General features: G+C 38.6%; 1 non-coding gene across 1 annotated transcript; it reads left to right on the top strand.

Moving 5' to 3' along the window:
• The first annotated feature begins 550 nt into the window (after nucleotides 1–550).
• On the top strand, nucleotides 551–657 carry LOC130460174 (small nucleolar RNA R71). The gene has a single exon (XR_008920118.1). It is a non-coding gene; the product is annotated as a small nucleolar RNA R71 (small nucleolar RNA).
• Nucleotides 658–20,708: the final 20,051 nt, after the last annotated feature.

Below are 20,708 nucleotides of genomic sequence, written 5' to 3'. Positions count from 1 at the left end.
TGGTGGCGGTTGGTACTGTTGTTGTGGTGGTGGAGGGTGTTGAATCTGATGGGGGTTCTGGACATTAGTACTCCTATATGATAGTAGGGGGTTGTTTTTATACCCCTCATTGTAAGAGTTGGAGTACGGATTGTTCTGCTTGTAGGACTGGAATGCATTGCATTGTTCGATAGAGCTCCGGCATTCCTGTGCATAATGGCCTTGCATCCCACAACTATTACAGACATTGGAAGATTGGGTACTCATTGCAGCGACACTAGCATGTTGGGTGGATTGGGAAGATGCGATCTGTATATTGTCTAGCTTGTGATGTAGGGCAGTTAGCTGAGCAGTAAGCTGATCAATAGAATTCATCTCATGCTTAACACCCCGGTCGGCAAAACCTCTAGGATTCTCATATTGGGCACTATGGATGGCCATCTCCTCAATCACCTCTAAAGCTCTAGGCACCTCCAGTTGCATAAATCTCCCACTGACAGCTGAATCCAAAAGACACCTAGACTCATTACCTAGACCATTATAGAACTGCTGAACCAGGAACCAGTCATCCAAACCATGATGCGGGCACTCTCTTTGCAAGTCCTTGAATCTCTCCCAAACTTCGAACAAACTCTCATCTGCTTGTTGAGAGATACCTAATATCTGACCCCTCAGACGAGCTGTCTTCTCAGGTGGGAAATATTTAACATAGAACGCAAGGGCCAAGGAATCCCAATCGGTGATTTTCAAAGCTGCGCGGTTGAGACTGTTAATCCATAGCTTTGCCTTCCCACTCAATGAAAATGGAAAGAGTATCTCCAAAGTCTGCTCCGGTGTTAAATTCTTCTGCTTAATGGTGGCACAATACTGAATGAAAGACTGAATATGGAGATTAGGATCTTCACCCTTTTTCCCACCGAATTGGTGTCTATCGATCATGTTTATCAGCTGGGGTTCGATCTTTAAATTCTCGACCGCAATGGAAGGCATGATTGCCTTGGGAAGCATAGACAGACTTGGTTTAGAATAGTCTGTAAGCCTTGGCACAAGCGGGGGTGGTGGTGGTGGTGCTTGGTCACCCATCTCTGAATCTGTATGGAATAGATTGCTAATCAGATAGTCGGATTCAGAGTCAGAATAGTCTCTCAACTGTTCAACGAATCTACGCCGTCTACGAAAGGTCCGTTCAGGTTCAGGATCGAACGAAGTCAGATCGCTGGTATGGACAGTCCTGGGCATAAACAAGCAAAAACTAGAAAACAGTCGTGAGATCCGGTCTCAAGGAACGGGAGTCCCTTGAGAAGTAACAAACAATAATCTAGAAAAACAATTAATAACAGAAAATAAAACCGTTTCCCCGGCAACGCCGCCAAATTTTGACAGGCTTAAGTCGTATCACCTAATCAAAAATAACCTAAGGTCCACTAGCTAGGTAGCAAGGGAAGTCATGATCGAATCCACAGGGAAACAGGCGTTCTTTCTACTATCAATTAATTAATCTAGACTATTGTGAACAAGAATTGGTTGGTGGTTTATATGCTAAGACTACGAACGATAATTAAACAAGGATGAATCAATATATTAAGGAATCTAGGGCATAGGTACACCAACAAATAACAATCCAGAACAATGAACAATCACGATAATCAACAAAGTAATTAATTAAGACTAGCATGCTCTCTCGAATCGATACTAATCATAGACTTAGAATTAACGGGCTCTCGCTACGTATTAATCCTAATTCTACCTATTGACAAAAGCCTAAACATCAAATTGCATCTCTCGAATCTTAATTTGATATTGCATAACTACTACAATTAAACCTGCGCAAATCTAATTGTATAGTGAAATAAACCAATTAATAGGAATCAATTGTAATGCCAACAATCATGATTATTCAATATCCCTTCATATCATTCATGGATCCCCAAACCCTAGAAATTAGACTACTCAAGCATATTAACAATGAATAAAGCAATTGGCATGATTGAAAACATAATTAAAGCTTAAACAAAGAATTGCAATAAAGAATAATACCTAATTGAAGAACAATGGCAAATGAAAGCTTGAATTTTTGATTGAAAATAAACTAAGTGTTTAGAACAAATTAGAGAGAAAAAACTAAGTGTTTAATACTAGAATATGAGATGTCCAACTAAAATAACTAAGCCTAGTATTTATAGTTTGCCCATAAACATAAGGAAAAACCGGAAGAAAACCGCGGAAAAAGGGCCCTGGGTTGTCGTCGCCCGGTCGGGCAGCCTTCCGCCCGTCGAGCGACCAACTCGTAACCCGCCCGTCGGGCGCAGGTCTGCCCGCCGGGTGGAGGGAGAAATTCTGGAAATCATCGGCACGCGCCCGGTCGGGAAGCTCCCGCCCGTCGGGCAGACGTTCGCCCGTCGGGCAGCCATTCGCCCGCCGGGCGCGCATACAAACTGCACGATCCTCTATCTTTAAAACACCATATCTCCTTCGTTATTCGTCGGAATTAGGCGAGTGACCACTCGTTGGAAAGCTATTGAAGTCTAAAATCCAACCCAATTAGAATCACTTCATTTGAAGTTTTAGAACGTAAGTTATGATCAAAAGAGTAGACGAGTGTCGGTTTTCTAGTTCTTTCACTATCCGCTTTGCTCGAAAACTCTTCCAACTCAATGTGTGTGCTCTCGAAAGTACATAATCTCTTGTTTTGATTAAAATGAGTAGAAAATGCACAAAAACATGCTAATTCCTACAATGATGAACCTGAAACTACAAACACACTACAAGGAGCACATTAGTACTAAAAATCGCTCCGAAGAGCTCATTTGAGATCAAAAAGTACTAAGGGACGGGGGTAAACACACTATAAAATATGAACATATCAATAAATCTACTCCCCAACAACGCAAATGCAATTGATGGATCATCATAGGGTCATTAAGGCAAAGGCCATGACCAGAAGACATGAAGCACGAAGTCAGCGAAAGCTGAGTACGAACAAGCTAGAATAACATTCTATCCTAACATGCTTCACTCGACGAATTAAATGATCCACATGCAAAAGCCATGTAATAAACAAACAACCATGGAGACAAGACTCGACACTTGACACGACTCTTGACTCACAGATTAATAAAAAGTAGCTTCGAGCGGGTAAAGTAAAGTAAAGTATCCTCAAAAGGAAAGAAATGGGTGATGGGAGCCAACCATACACCAAAATAAGTCGGGCTACTATCGACAGTTGGGCCATACCGACATGAATTCAAATGCACAACGACATAAAATAAGAATGAAACAACGTCTTGTATCATTCTAGGAGTACAAGTTTTCCGGCAAGACTCCCCCCATTGTTCATACTCAAGGTATATACGTTCCAAGAGTTTTGAAGCTCTTTCTGGTTACACTTTACGTTAATTAGTATATTATGTTCAAGGCGACTCAAGACTCTACTCAAGACACAACATACAAACAATTGAACAATTAAACAATTCAACAATGACACTTCATTATTTTAATTCTTTAGGACTTGTGATCAAACATAGACTCAAGTGAAATTAATCTCATTGTTCCTTCTTAAAACACTGTTTGAGATAACCCGACATTGCCTATTAACAAGCTGGGTGTGCCCTTAGCACGAATTGTCCTTAATTCAATTCACATAGACTCTCTAACATATTATACCCCTTGGTAGAATATATATTGCTCACTGGCAATATTCGACTGGCTCAATATTTATGCTAGACATCCTGTACTATAGCATAATAATAATAACAACTTGCATGCGCACTACTCATACATGCAAACCAACTTGAACAACATGCTTGACATAATTCAACGATTATAAAAGTCCATAACATGATAGTTCAATAGAATCTACAAAGCATAATTTAATTCATGACATGCTCGTTCACATAGATTCAATAACAATAATAACATGCTCGTTCTCAATATCAAACATGAATTCATAATAACATATTCATTCCCAATCATCAAACATGAATTCATAACACCTATAAGTTCACATGATCCGCATTCAATACACTTCACAAAGTCCTCAAGGGATGGGTGGTCACCCTAGTCTTGTACGTACCTGGAATACCTAAGTACAGGGGCCACTGTGTGAATCACGACTCACTAGAAATCAACTCCTATAAACACAAAAGGAGAAACTAAATTATTATCCATGTTTACTAAATTTCCAGCAACTATTTAAGATTCTAAAACTCTTAGTTTAATTAGAAATCATTCATTGATCGTTAATTTAATAGTCTCAAATAGTCAACTCAAGCCTAAGGTAAAAACATCGACTTTTTAGCTTTAAAACCATTAAAAACCAACTTTTTAAAGCTTATAAACAATCTGAAAATTTAAGTTGATTCCCATAATTTAAATTGTCATTAAATTATGTGAATCAATCGCTTAATTAATTGGAATTAAAACCTTAATAATAATTTAACATAATAACATGTTTTGACTTCAAAAATCAACACTTTATAAACTCATTAAATCTGAAAATAATAATTTCAATCATCAAAACTAATCTCTTTAATTAAAATACAACACTATCCCAATATGGTGTTCATAACCGTTCTAATCAATTTAAATAACCCAAATATTTAAAATAATCACAACAATTAAAACTTCAAATTAATGTTTTGAAAATATAATTTGATTGACCCAATTGAACAACACACACACACAACAACAATTAATCGTGTTGTGTGTGTGTACGCCGATCGAAACAACGCAACAACAACAACAAGCAACAACGCACGCAACACGCAGCGTAAGGCAGCAGCGCGCGCGCAAGGGGACGGGTGGGACGAGACACACACACATAGCAGCGGGGCTGTGCTGTGACGCGATACGGGACGAGGCAAGGAGAGGGAGCAGCGAGGGCGCACGGCTACACACACGCAGGCACACACGTGCTACGCTGCGGCTGTGAGGCGGGCAAGGCTGGGCGAGCACGGGGCTGCCTTGGGCTGCAAGCAAAGACGGCGAAGGAGAGTGTGGGGCGTGGGGTGTGCCGCAAGGAGAGAAAAGAGAGGAGAGAGAGAGAGTGCTGAATTTTCTTGTGAGGGTTTAATGTGAGGTCTATTTATAGGTTTTCTCTCCCATGTGGGCTAGGTTAAGGTAGTTTTGAGTTGGGTTTATTACCAGGCTCATTTAAGTTTACTCCTTGCAAACTTTGTTGGGTTTGATCATGTCAAAACGACTGGGCTTTAATTAAATTAAATTCGTTTTCAAAATCATCCCAACAAATCCCGATTAAATAAATTCATTGAATCTATTTAATTAAAATACTCTTTTCGTAATTAATTAATTAAATTAATTAAAAATAAAATGCATTTAATTCCCATTAAATGGAATTAATTTATAAAAATACTTTATAAATACAACGAAATGCTTTATAAATATAATAAAATATATTTATAATTATAGAAAAATACGAGGTATACAGGGACAGAGAGAGGAGGCGGTGGAGGAGGGGATCGGATAAGGGTGTTTGAGGAGGAGGAGTTGAGGGTGAAGGGAAGCGCGGTGGTTGAAGGTGGCGATGAATATGACTGAATGCATTTACAATCGTGATCAAGATTAGTCATGGCAAAGTCATAGACAATGAGGTAGACCATATGGAAAATTCATTGACTCTCAGGAGATATACTATGTTTTCAATAAAAGTATTATCAGATGTTTTTTTTTTTTTTTGGAGAGGATATTGGGAATAGAGATTTGAGAATAATCATTCTAAAATTGAGAATTTTATATTATTTGTTTCTTAGTGTAGAAGATTTAATGTATGAGGTGATTAAAGTACTCCCTTCCTTTCTTAATGTATTTTTTTTATTTGTAATTTAGTAATTAAATGTCCCATATTTTTTCAATGTTTTCAACTTTTGTGATTTCAATTGGAAATTAGATAGTTAACAACCTCATATCACTACTTATGTTATTCTTGAGCGATACCTGATCATGCATGTCGTATTTATAGGTTTTTGTTTTGACTTACCATATTTGATAAAGTGGTAATTTGAGAGTAACAATATTACATGATCATGCATAACACCTTTTAGGTTGCTTAGCTACTGAAATAAAATCACTATTTCAACAGGTTTCAAACTAATACTCAAAATACATAAAATTCCGAGTTAATTAGCCCATATCGTATTTAACACTAAAAGATATTTTTTTTACGTTCGTGCAACCTACTAGACGCAATCGAGTCATGAAAAAGTATTCTCAACCTTCGGAAATAAAACTTTTTCATGGGTGCTACCTCCACCAATTGGAGATTTTAATCCAGAATATTCTTATAATGTTACTTATGTGTTGCACATCGACTGAGCGGAAGAGTGTATGTGGTTAAGCAAGTATATTGCGAGCAAGAGAAAAAAGTGAACACTATTTTATATGTTTAATTACTTTACTTCAGCATTGAGATTGTTGTGACATATTAATTATAACAACACAAATTTACGTTTTTTAATAATTTCGCATGCATCGCGTGCATACAAGGCTAGTTAAAATAAGATGAAAATGGGGGTAGTGTGTTAGGTTATGATACATATGACAATTCATAAATCATGCGGAAACAACCATTAAGCCAGGAATACATATTATTTACACATAATCATATAGCATAATTTAGATGCATACTCTTTGTTGCGTGCCTTCCCTAGCTGCGCCCGAACCGAACAAGAACAAGTCTTTAGGACTCCAAGTGTCGTCCCTCCGTAGATAGTCCACAGCACGTCCGGATCCGCCTTAAGATTGACCAACTAGAATCGCCCTTAAGGTACTAAAGATTTTCGGCACTTTTAGTCAAGGAATGTGTCTGAATTTTCTCTCAAAAACTCACTTTGAATACTTGAATAATCTCTGAAAATATGTGACCCTAGGCACCTATTTATAGAGTTATGGAAAGGGTTTTGGAATCCTATTAGGATACTAATCTATTTAATTATAACCCTACTAGGACTCTAATTAAATAATCATTATCTAATAGTTTTAGGATTTAATCACACTTCGAATCCCGATTGCTTCAGGATTCCCGCACAAGCATTGCACGAGCACCGTACACCCGCGCAAGCCTTGCGGCCCACGCTAGGCGCACAACGCTCGGCCCACTGCTGTGCTCTCGCGCGCGCGCCCAAGGCCTTGGCTGGGCCTGGCCTTGCGCTGGGCCTGGTCGAGGCTTGGCGTGCGATGGTGCGCGTTGGCTCGCTGGGCGACGGCCTGGCTTCGTGCTGGGCCTTCGTCTAGCGGGCCTCGTCCGATGCTAATTCGTACGATACGCTTCCGATTAAATTCCCGATTCCGGAATTCATTTCCGATACGAACAATATTTAATATTTCCGTTTCCGGAATTATTTTCCGATTCCGATAATATTTCCGATTCTGACAATATTTCCGTTTCCGGCAATATTTCCGATTCTGGCAATATTTTCATTTCCGATAATATTTTCCGATACGTACCATGTTTCCGTTTCCGGCAACATCTACGACTTGGATAATATTTATATTTCCGATACGATCCATATTTCCGTTTCCGGCAATATCATCGTTTCCGGAGTATTCATTTCTTGCCTGTGACGATCTCAGCTCCCACTGAAACCAAGATCCGTCGATTCCGAATATCCATAGATGGAGTATTTAATGCCATTAAATACTTGATCCGTTTACGTACTATTTGTGTGACCCTACGGGTTCAGTCAAGAGTAAGCTGTGGATTAATATCATTAATTCCACTTGAACTGAAGCGGCCTCTAGCTAGGCATTCAGCTCACTTGATCTCACTGAATTATTAACTTGTTAATTAATACTGAACCGCATTTATTAGACTTAACATAGAATGCATACTTGGACCAAGGGCATTATTTCCTTCAGTCTCCCACTTGTCCTTAGGGACAAGTGTGCATTTCCTAATTCCTTTGTCGCTCGATGCTTGCTCTTGAACATAAGGTAAGAGTTGTCATCCTTATTATGTCCAGAGGTGTTCCTCGGTTTCAGAGTTCAACTGATCAAATAAACAGATAATCATAGCCTATGATTCATCCGAGCACGGCCATGCATTTCACAGTTTCTAGCTCTCCGAGTGGCCTTGTACAACTTTTAAGCATCTCATCCCGATTTATGGGAGGACAATCCCAATCTTGCGATCTTGAGATTAGACTTCGTTTGATAGGTGATTACCTGAGCGTTGCCTTTATAGCCTCCTTTTACGGTGCGACGGTTGGTCAACGTCAAAGCAACCAGTTCTCAAACAAGTAATCTCAAATCACTCAGGTATTGAGGATTTAGTGTCTAATAATTTTAATGAAATTTACTTATGACAGATTTTCATCTCTTACAGTAAAGTTTCATAGGTCTTGTCCGATACTAGTCTTCCCAAAGTAAGTATCTATGCAAATGATTATGACATTGCCATGTCCACACAGTTCAAGAAACAGAACTACTAGTCATCTTGCATTCTAATCGTCTAACGTTTTCTATGCGTCCAATTTTATATAAAACTCCGACCAGGGACCATTTTCAACCTTTGACATTCAAGTTCACTTGATAGACATTTCTTAGTCACGGGACTGGTCCTGACAGTCTATCTTGAATATATCGTCAAATTGAAGGGACTCATCATTTAATAAACCACAAATTAAATGGAAAAATGAATTCTTTTCATTTATTGTGAATGATTAACCAATAATGTTTTACAAAGATTTAAACTCTAAAACTTTAAAACATTAAACAGAGACATCAAAGCCATTCTCCAATATGCTTGATTCCCATAGCTGCAGTGTGCGAGTTGTGCTTCGCTTGCGGCAGAGGTTTAGTCAATGGATCTGATATGTTGTCATCAGTTCCAATTTTGCTTATCTCGACTTCTTTTCTTTCAACGAACTCTCGTAGAAGGTGAAATCTACGAAGTACATGCTTGACTCTCTGGTGGTGTCTAGGCTCCTTTGCCTGTGCAATAGCTCTGTTATTGTCACAATACAGGGCTATTGGTCCTTTAATAGAGGGGACTACACCGAGTTCACCTATGAACTTCCTTAGCCATATAGCTTCCTTTGCTGCTTCATGTGCAGCAATGTACTCCGCTTCAGTTGTAGAATCCGCAATGGTGCTTTGCTTAGCACTTTTCCAGCTTACTGCTCCTCCGTTGAGGCAGAAGACAAACCCAGACTGTGATCTGAAATCATCTTTGTCGGTTTGGAAACTTGCGTCCGTATAGCCTTTAACAATTAATTCATCATCTCCACCATAGACCAGGAAGTCATCTTTGTGCCTTTTCAGGTACTTCAGAATATTCTTGGCAGCAGTCCAATGCGCCTCTCCTGGGTCTGACTGGTATCTGCTCGTAGCACTGAGTGCGTACGCAACATCCGGGCGTGTACATATCATAGCATACATTATTGAACCAATCAATGATGCATATGGAATCCCATTCATTCGTCTACGCTCATCAAGTGTTTTTGGGCACTGATTCTTGCTTAGAGTCATTCCATGAGACATGGGTAGGTAGCCTCGCTTGGAGTCCGCCATCTTGAACCTATCAAGCACCTTATTGATATAAGTGCTTTGACTAAGTCCAATCATCTTTTTAGATCTATCTCTGTAAATCTTGATGCCCAATATGTACTGTGCTTCTCCTAGATCTTTCATCGAAAAACATTTCCCAAGCCAAATCTTGACAGAGTTCAACATAGGAATGTCATTTCCGATAAGTAATATGTCGTCGACATATAATACTAGGAAAGCAATTTTGCTCCCACTGACCTTCTTGTATACACAAGATTCGTCCGCGTTCTTGATGAAACCAAAGTCACTGACTGCTTCATCAAAACGTATATTCCAGCTCCTGGATGCCTGCTTCAATCCGTAGATTGACTTCTTTAGCTTGCATACCTTTTTAGCATTCTTTGGATCCTCAAAACCTTCAGGCTGTGTCATAAACACAGTTTCTGTTAAAACGCCGTTTAAGAAAGCAGTTTTGACATCCATCTGCCATATTTCGTAATTGTAATATGCAGCGATTGCTAACATTATCCGAATAGACTTTAGCATTGCAACTGGTGAAAAGGTTTCATCGTAATCCACACCGTGGACTTGCCTGTAACATTTTGCAACCAATCTAGCTTTGAAAACTTCAAGTTTCCCATCCTTGTCCTTTTTCAGTTTGAAAACCCATTTGCTTCCAATGGCTTGGTAGCCATCTGGCAAATCGACCAAATCCCATACTTGGTTTTCAGACATGGAGTCTAATTCAGATTGCATGGCTTCTTGCCATTGCTTGGAGCTAGGGCTCGTCATAGCTTGTTTGTAAGTCGCAGGTTCATCACTTTCAAGTAATAGAACGTCATAGCTCTCGTTCGTCAAAATACCTAAGTACCTTTCCGGTTGAGATCTATATCTTTGCGATCTACGCGGGGTAACATTTCTAGATTGACCATGATTCTCACCAGATTCTTCTAAAGATCTCTGAGTTTCATCCTGAATGTCATCTTGAGCATTCTCTAGAGTTTGTTGTTCGACTCGAATTTCTTCGAGGTCTACTTTTCTCCCACTTGTCATTTTGGAAATGTGATCTTTCTCCAAAAAGACACCATCTCGAGCAACAAACACCTTGTTCTCAGATGTATTGTAGAAGTAATACCCCTTTGTTTCCTTTGGATAGCCCACAAGGATACATTTGTCAGATTTTGGATGAAGTTTGTCTGAAATTAATCGTTTGACGTATACTTCACATCCCCAAATCTTAAGAAAAGACACATTTGGAGGCTTTCCAAACCATAATTCGTATGGAGTCTTTTCGACAGCTTTAGACGGAGCTCTATTTATAGTGAGTGCAGCTGTATTTAGTGCATGTCCCCAAAATTCTAATGGAAGTTCGGCCTGACCCATCATTGACCTGACCATGTCTAGCAAGGTTCTGTTCCTCCGTTCCGACACACCGTTCCATTGTGGTGTTCCTGGAGGAGTCAATTCTGATAGAATTCCACATTCTTTCAGATGGTCATCAAATTCATAGCTCAGATATTCACCGCCTCTATCAGACCGCAGTGCCTTAATCTTCTTGCCTAATTGATTCTCTACTTCACTCTGAAATTCCTTTAATTTGTCAAAGGATTCAGACTTATGCTTCATTAGGTAGACATAACCATACCTACTGAAGTCATCAGTGAAAGTGATAAAGTAGCTGAAACCACCTCTAGCATTTGTACTCATTGGTCCACATACATCTGTATGGATTAAACCCAATAGTTCATTTGCTCTTTCTCCAACTTTAGAGAAAGGTTGCTTTGTCATTTTGCCAAGTAAACATGATTCGCATTTACCATAATCCTCTAAGTCAAATGGTTCTAGAATTCCTTCCTTTTGAAGTCTTTCTAAGCGTTTCAAGTTTATATGGCCTAATCGACAGTGCCACAGATAGGTGAGATCTGAATCATCCTTTTTGGCCTTTTTTGTATTTATGTTATATACTTGTTTGTCGTGATCTAATAAATAAAGTCCATTGACTAATCTAGCAGATCCATAAAACATCTCTTTAAAATAAAACGAACAACTATTGTCTTTTATTAAAAAGGAAAATCCCTTAGCATCTAAGCAAGAAACTGAAATGATGTTTTTAGTAAGACTTGGAACATGGAAACATTCTTCCAGTTCCAAAACTAGCCCGGAGGGCAACGACAAATAGTAAGTTCCTACAGCTAATGCAGCAATCCGTGCTCCATTTCCCACTCGTAGGTTGACTTCACCCTTGCTTAACTTTCTACTTCTTCTTAGTCCCTGTGGATTGGAACATAAGTGTGAGCCACAACCAGTATCTAATACCCAAGAAGTTGAATTAGCAAGTATACAGTCTATAACGAAAATACCTGAAGATGGAACGACTGTTCCGTTCTTCTGATCTTCCTTTAGCTTTGGACATTCTCTTTTGTAATGGCCTATTCCATCACAATAAAGACAGCTTGATGTGGACTTGTCCTGCTTTGATTTAGCATTGCCCTTGGACTTTCCACTTTTCTTGAACGGTCTCCTTCTAGCCTTGAGTAAATCTTTGGCTTCACAGTCCAGTATTATTTCAGCCTTTCTGACAAGGTGAACAAATTCTGCAACTGTTTCTTCTCTTGGTTCACTTAGGTATAGTTGCTTGAAGCGACCAAACCCACTGTGTAGTGAATTGAGCAAGATAGAGACTGCCATCCTTTCGCTTATTGGTGTTCCTAGTAGACTTAGGCGATCAAAGTATGAACGCATAAGATCCACATGCAACCTCAGTGGGACGCCTACCCTCTGTTTAGTGCGAAGGAGCTGAACATGTGTTTCTTGGACCTCCATCCTATAACACCTGTTGGGAGAACTAACCTTTAGACCAGACATTGATTCAATCAACTCATGGACGTTCAGGTCCCTGTCCTCCGTGCTTCCACGACAGATATCCCTCAGATTCTTGATGAGCATAAAAGGTTCATAGGCTACAAACCTTCTAGCCCAATCATCAGGGATATTGTTCAGCATGAGACTCATAACCTTTTTGAGATCCGCATCCCAGGCGTAAAATCTCTCAAGGGTCATGTCTTTGGCATAGTAGCTTGGCATGGGATGTGACAGTACATACTCAAGTCCATTGAGTTTGACTATTTCAACTAGCTTAGCTTCCCATTCAAGAAAATTTGCCAGGTTCAGCTTGACCATAAGCTCAGAACCTATGATGATGTTTTGATTGTTGTTTGCCATTTTAAGAACTACAATTGAAAAGAATAAACAAATAAATAACCATTCACAGTTTCTCTTAATAAACTTAAATTCTAGCATACATGCATAATTCAATGTTTATTAAGCATTTTATTCAAGTTATGTGTTCCGGCAGGTGTGAATAAAATGATTCCAAGATCCTAAAATCATTGAAGAACTAAGCACAGTTTGTCGACTTAATCCTAAAACATCTTAGGTAAGCAAAAGCCTTTTGCTAATAGTCTAGAAACTATTCTTGGTTGATAGGTACGTCTAAGAACTTATTAGGTAAACCTATCGATTTTGCCACGACATAAAAGGACTCCTTACTTATATCGTTGAGTTTCACCAAAACTAACATGTACTCACAATTATTTGTGTACCTTGCCCCTTTAGGACCAATAAGTAACACCTCGCTGAGCGAAAACTATTACTAGATTGATGTAAAGGATATCCAAGCAAGTGTATATTTTGGCATGGCACCTTTTAACTCAATTTTTTAAGTTTGGAACTTAAGGCTCTTACTATGTTGGTTAGATTTTAAGTGAACTAAAATCCTTAATCATGCAACATAATCAAGCTTTGATCTCATACATTTTAAGACATATTTAAAGCAATAAATAACTTAAAGCATGCATAAGATAAATGTGATCTAGTATGGTCCGACTTCATCTTGAAGCTTTGACTTCAAAGTCCGTCTTGAAAATCTCCGTGGGAGGCACCATTTTCTTCAAATAGGATAAGCTATAATTAAAACTAATTACAACTATTTGATGGTACGCAGACCATATTTGAATTGAAAAACAACTTTGGTACTTTAGACCAATTACATTCAAATTAATGGTACGCAGACCATATTTTCTATCCTATTTGGGCCATACTAGTCACTTCATAACCTGCAAAATAGTACATATACAATATATACCATTCACCCATTCATTATCATGAATGGCCCACATAGCTGGTTAGTAAATCACATTATGCATCACGTAAACATTTGCAGCAATTAATCAAGGGCACCAATAATCTACCAATTATTCAGTCCTTATTAATTCTAATCAAGTTGTTTTAACCTTAAGGATTCGTAGACCTAATCAAGAGTTTATGACTAAAAAGCGCTCCCACTTAAACCAATAAATTCATATCGCTGGCCATGTGCGCGCAGCCCATGCGCTCGTCGCATAGCTGCTGCATCTTCCCATCGCAAGCCATCGCACAAGTGGTGCTCGCTGCGCGCGCGCCAGCGCTCGATGCACGCGAGCCATCGCTCGCTGTGCGCACTCGCCAGCGCTCGATGCACGCGAGCCATTGCTCGCTGCGCGCGAGCAATTGCTCGCTGCGCGCGATCAACGCTGGGCGCAGCGCTCGTGGCACGCGAGCTTGCGCTCGTGGCACGCGAGCTTGCGCTCGTGGCACGCGAGCTTGCGCTCGCTGCGCGCGAGGCTGCGCGCGCATGCGCGAGGCAGTGCGCGTTGTGGCGCAGCTCGCTTGCTGCCAACACGCGACTGCCGTGCCTTGCCTTCGCCCATGCCCATTCGTCCATAGCTCGTGGCCCACGACACAAGGCAGAGCTGCTGCCTTGTGCTCGTGCACCATGCCCTTGCTCATTGCATTCGTGCCGCACGGGCGACGAGCTCCCTTGCTCGTCGTCGCATGCCCGCACTATACAACACCCCTTAAGGGTAACACGTAGCGTCCATTGCTTTGTGCGTGCAAGTTTTATGAACGAATCGCATAAAATTTAAAAATTTATATTTAAAATTAATGACAAATTAATAAATAATATTAATTTCATAATTTTAGTGCGAAAAATCGAAAATTTATTATTCAATTGATTTCCGATTATCATGGATTCAAGCCTAGGTCATGAAAATTTAAAATTTATCATAAATTTACAATTTTTATGGTGGTTTTTAATCATAGGTTTCTAATTAAATTATAATTAATTATGAAAATCAAATAAATTCTAAATTATTCTAATTTTCAACAAATTAATCATAATTACAAATTAGATTGCATAATTAACAAGGCTAGGCATTCAAACTTGTTAAACATATACAGTAGGTCAATCAAAAATTCAAGATTTATCAACAAGAATCGCAAATATTTGATTTAACATCCTAAATTTACGAAATTTTGCATTCGAAAAACTAAAACCTTCGAAAAGTCATAGTTAGACTTCGAATTTGAGAATTCTGGGTTCGGCAGAAAAAATCTATTTTTGTCAAAATTTTAGAATGCCTTTTACATGCGGAATTGACACAAAAATCACTCGATTTGGATGAGTAACGAAGAAACTGCCGAAAAACTGCGTACGTATAATTAAATAAACGCAATTTTGCAATTAATTAACAATTACGAAAATTAATCACCCCTTTTAATTCTTGCAAATTTGTAATATTTAACCATGTTCATGCAATTTAGATTATGAAAATAATAAGAGGCTCGTGATACCACTGTTAGGTTATGATACATATGACAATTCATAAATCATGCGGAAACAACCATTAAGCCAGGAATACATATTATTTACACATAATCATATAGCATAATTTAGATGCATACTCTTTGTTGCGTGCCTTCCCTAGCTGCGCCCGAACCGAACAAGAACAAGTCTTTAGGACTCCAAGTGTCGTCCCTCCGTAGATAGTCCACAGCACGTCCGGATCCGCCTTAAGATTGACCAACTAGAATCGCCCTTAAGGTACTAAAGATTTTCGGCACTTTTAGTCAAGGAATGTGTCTGAATTTTCTCTCAAAACTCACTTTGAATACTTGAATAATCTCTGAAAATATGTGACCCTAGGCACCTATTTATAGAGTTATGGAAAGGGTTTTGGAATCCTATTAGGATACTAATCTATTTAATTATAACCCTACTAGGACTCTAATTAAATAATCATTATCTAATAGTTTTAGGATTTAATCACACTTCGAATCCCGATTGCTTCAGGATTCCCGCACAAGCATTGCACGAGCACCGTACACCCGCGCAAGCCTTGCGGCCCACGCTAGGCGCACAGCGCTCGGCCCACTGCTGTGCTCTCGCGCGCGCGCGCCATGGCCTTGGCTGGGCCTGGCCTTGCGCTGGGCCTGGTCGAGGCTTGGCGTGCGATGGTGCGCGTTGGCTCGCTGGGCGACGGCCTGGCTTCGTGTTGGGCCTTCGTCTAGCGGGCCTCGTCCGATGCTAATTCGTACGATACGCTTCCGATTAAATTCCCGATTCCGGAATTCATTTCCGATACGAACAATATTTAATATTTCCGATTCCGGAATCAATTTCCGTTTCGAACAAATATTTAATATTTCCGTTTCCGGAATTATTTTCCGATTCCGATAATATTTCCGATTCTGACAATATTTCCGTTTCCGGCAATATTTCCGATTCTGGCAATATTTCCATTTCCGATAATATTTTCCGATACGTACCATGTTTCCGTTTCCGGAAACATCTACGACTTGGATAATATTTATATTTCCGATACGATCCATATTTCCGTTTCCGGCAATATCATCGTTTCCGGAGTATTCATTTCTTGCCTGTGACGATCTCAGCTCCCACTGAAACCAAGATCCGTCTATTCCGAATATCCATAGATGGAGTATTTAATGCCATTAAATACTTGATCCGTTTACGTACTATTTGTGTGACCCTACGGGTTCAGTCAAGAGTAAGCTGTGGATTAATATCATTAATTCCACTTGAACTGAAGCGGCCTCTAGCTAGGCATTCAGCTCACTTGATCTCACTGAATTATTAACTTGTTAATTAATACTGAACCGCATTTATTAGACTTAACATTGAATGCATACTTGGACCAAGGGCATTATTTCCTTCATAGTGGGTGTATTATTTATTAAAGTAAAATGATGATGTGATTAAGTGTAGGGATCACAAGAAAGAGAGACATATTAATATATTTGGAAGTGGGGACCAAAACATGTCAAAAAAGGAAAATGTATCTCTTTTGAAAATGCGGTCGTTCAAGGAAAGTGTATCTCTTTTTAAAATACAGAGAGAGTACGTACATCAATAGTAAAAGAAAAGGAAGGGAAAACATGGGTAGAAGATTAAATATTTTGTTTGACAAATTTTAATTTCTCTTTCCTCCCAAATTCCTCCAATTTTGGAAGGAAAGGAAAGTGAAACTTTTATAAAGGGAGTTTTCCTTCCACTTCCCATATAATTTTTGGAACCAAACACAAGAAATGTTATTTTTCCTTTCCTTTATTTTCTTTTCTTTCCAATTTCTCCCAACCAAATAAGGCCTAAACTGAAGTTGGTTATGCATGATGCAAGTATTAAATACAGTTAAAAAACCTAGATGTACGTAGTACAACTTAATAATATCTAAAATCCTAAAAGACCAAAATAACCTTTTTGTATACTTAATCATTTGTTCTCCCCCTTTTGTTCCTGAACTCCCTTTCATCCTTGCTACTCCATAGTTTTCAATTCGATCAATACTCTTTTGGAAGAAAGACATAAAGCTACATAAATTTTAACAAGTCCTTGCTTCGGGTGCCAGATATTTTGCTCAACGATTGGTGACTGCGGAAATTCTTACCGACAATTGGTTCACCTATCCGGGTATTTGTTCGGATAGTGGGTCAAAACCTCCAAAATTTTATTCCAGTAGTCGCTCAATACCTCCAGGAATTTGTTCCAACAACTAGTCAACACTTTCAAAAAGTTGTACCCGAAAGTTGTACCTGAAATTTGTACCTACTTCCATAAGTTATTTTTGACGTTGGATTTGGGTTTTACATTTTCACATAATTAATATAGGAAAATAATATTTAAGTTATTCTGCATTTAGTGCCCACCATGTCTTAAAGAATTTTTATTTAAAATAAAACATGACTTGAGTAGTTGACTATACATGTCAATTGTGGTGCACAAAGTATTGTGTACTTCGTATTATTTAGATGACTATACATAACTCGACTTATTTGGTGTATTATGCCATATATTTTATCGGGTTATTCAAAGAAAATATGGTTTGGACTAGACCTGGTTATCGGGCGGGGCGGGTCAGGGTCGGTGCGGGTCAAAAGAGGGTCGGGTATTGAAAGGGTCATTTTTAGCGGGTCGATAATGGGCGGGTCAAAAGAGGGTCGCTGGTCAATAGCGGGTCATTAGTGGGCGGGTCAATAAACGAGCAATGAAAAATGAAAAACAAAAGAGCCAAGTGCAAGTACAAGTAAATACGAAGCTATACACGTAATTTTTTGTATCATTACTATTTTAATTTTCAAAATAATTGTAGTATAAGTTTGACCCTATAATGACCCTGTCCAATAAAGGCCCTATCCAATAAGAGCCCTGCCCAATAAAAGCCCTATTAACTTGAACCTAACCCTATATCCATTGGACCACCTTGTCCAATAACCAGGTCTAGTTTGGACACACATTTACGCCTCTTGTCATGGACTAGCTAGTCCGACTTAGTGCCGTTTTAAAAGAACAAGAGAGTTGAATAGGTTAATCCAAATATTCCCACCAGGCACTTGCAATTGACATAAATTGAAAGGTCACGAGTTAAATTCTCAACCAACCACATCAAGCAATCTTGGTAAGTAAAACAATAGAAAATTGCAAACAAAATTAATTTCATGATTCTCGTTTTATCAACACTCAACTTCTCGTCTTTGAATTTCACCGCATTGAAGGCTTTGGAACAAGTCCTCCATTGTCGTTTTTTGTGTTACTTGTCGTCTTTGCCAAGTTAACATCAAACACGTTTCCCTTTTTTTGGGTTTTTTCCGATTGTGGTTTTGGATGAAATTGGTGGGAAATGATGTTAGAAAATCTTGATTATAGGATTTGTGTTTTTCTTAGTTTTTTTTCTAATTCGAAGGGAAACCAAAACTTAATTAGTTATTGTAAGAATAAAAAGCAAACAAACAGGTGCATTGGTATAATCGTTGTATAGATATTGGTAAAAATGGTGGGCAAAAGAAAAGAGAGGATGAGAATACAAGTAATAGTCAAAATGAAGAATAATAAATTTGTCAATCGGAAGCTTTTGTACAAGAAAATTCGTTAGAGTTAAGCCAACGTTTTTAAAATATATGAATTATATTTTTTGAAAGGATCTTACTTTTGGATTGAGCACTAGTTAAGTTAAGTGACCGAAAAATGAGAATGATGTAGCAAAAGGTGAAAAAAAAATGTAGGTATTGAATTGTGAAAAAACGAAAAGGTTCTCATACATTAGCTTAAGTCCTACAGTACTAGGTAAGTAACCTACACATATAAACTTTTGGACGGCTCATGTTACCTTTCTTCTATTTCTACCCCTCTATTTCATTTCAGCGTTTTATGATTAAGTTTGTTAATTATAAATCTCATCATAATCCGGGTCACCTATTTTTAATTTGCTTTAAATTTCCCTCTCGATGTTTGGTAGTATATTTTTGTATGACATTTAAATTTTAGAATAACAAATTGTCAAAAAGTACTTTATATTTAGTCGACTTTGTGAAGTACCTTATTGATTTTTTTGTCAACTGGCACCTTACTTAACAAAAGCCTTAAAAATGACATCTTAACTCAACTTCCAAACTCTTAACTTTGTTTTTTCATCAACTTTATGTTGTTAAGATGTTCGTATAACTCATTCTCCTGTATACATTAAGAGAATTGAAGTTCAAAATTTTCACTTGTTCTTCTCCCCTACCACCCTCCGAAGCTCCCCCCTAATTCATCATATATCCTTCTAACTATTGACTATCAACATCATTAGATCAATAGGAGAATTTGATGGCAAAGGTTAACCCAACCTCAACTTTAACATAATATAATCACCAAATATGCATTCATTGTACTTCGAAAACTTAATAAAGGCAAATGATACAATAAATTAAGCGACGTTTGATCCAAAAAAATGCAACCTCTTTGAACAAGTACAACTCATAGCGTTTTGAACTAGTACCTTATTGGTTGTGAGTTGCTCTACAATGAACAACACATGAAGAAAGGTACAAATGGGAATTTGATTTTGGGAAGACTGGTGATATGTGTGTTTTATATAGAGTTTTACCCCCGTCCCTTAGTACTTTTATGCGTCAAATGAGCTCTTATGAGCCTTTTTTAGTACTAATATGTGTTATTGAGTGTGCCTTGAGTTTCAGGTTTGATTAGTGAGAAATTGGTCTTTTTAGACCCGTTTCATGGTGATTTAGGCCACTACACGAGCCCAAGGAAGTTCGGGACCATTATCGTCGACTTTCGGGAGCCTTAGATACTTATGATTGATCCCCGGGAGTTAGACTCGGTGATATGGGCGAAGGATGTTGATAATTGCAAATCGCCCTGTGAGCTGAGGGCAAAACGCGAAGATCGGGCGAAAGAAAAGAGAACTGAAGCCTTACGTGCGCGCCCGATCGGGCGCACTTCGCCCGGTCCGGATCGGGCGACCATCAGAGTGCAGCTATGGACCTTTCGCAAACCGCCCGATCGGGCGGAATTTGGCCCGATCGGGCCGACTATCGAGCACACCGCCCGATCGGGCGACGCCATCCTCCAGTAGTTTTTCGCGTAGTTTATTTCCGTTTTTGAGTGTTATTTTGGGCAAACTATATATACTTAGCCCTTTTATTTTGAGGGACATCTTGGATTCTAGTTTTCAATACTTAGTTTATTTTTAGTTTCTCTCTAATTTTGTTCAAACACTTAGTTTTTAATTCCAAGTAAAAATTCAAGCTTTATTATTTCATTGTTCTTCAATTCGCTATTGTTTCTTACTTTAATTTATTTTATTGCTTTAATCATGTCTTCCATTATGTTAATTGCGTTGTTATTTATTATCATGAGTGATTAGTCTATTTTCTAGGGTTTGGGGATCCATGAATTAATATGAAGGGATGATTGAATGTTATTGATTGTTGGTATTATAGTTGATTCCTATTGATTGGTTCTATTTACTATGCAATTAGATTTGCGCAGGTTTAATTGTATTAGTCAAGCAATGTCAAGTTAAGATTCGAGAGATGCAATTTGATGT

The sequence above is a fragment of the Spinacia oleracea genome, chromosome 4 (assembly GCF_020520425.1).
Source record: "Spinacia oleracea cultivar Varoflay chromosome 4, BTI_SOV_V1, whole genome shotgun sequence".
Lineage (NCBI taxonomy): Eukaryota > Viridiplantae > Streptophyta > Magnoliopsida > Caryophyllales > Amaranthaceae > Spinacia > Spinacia oleracea.
Note: the sequence above shows the minus strand (reverse complement) of the source record. Positions and strands in the feature narration are given on the sequence as shown.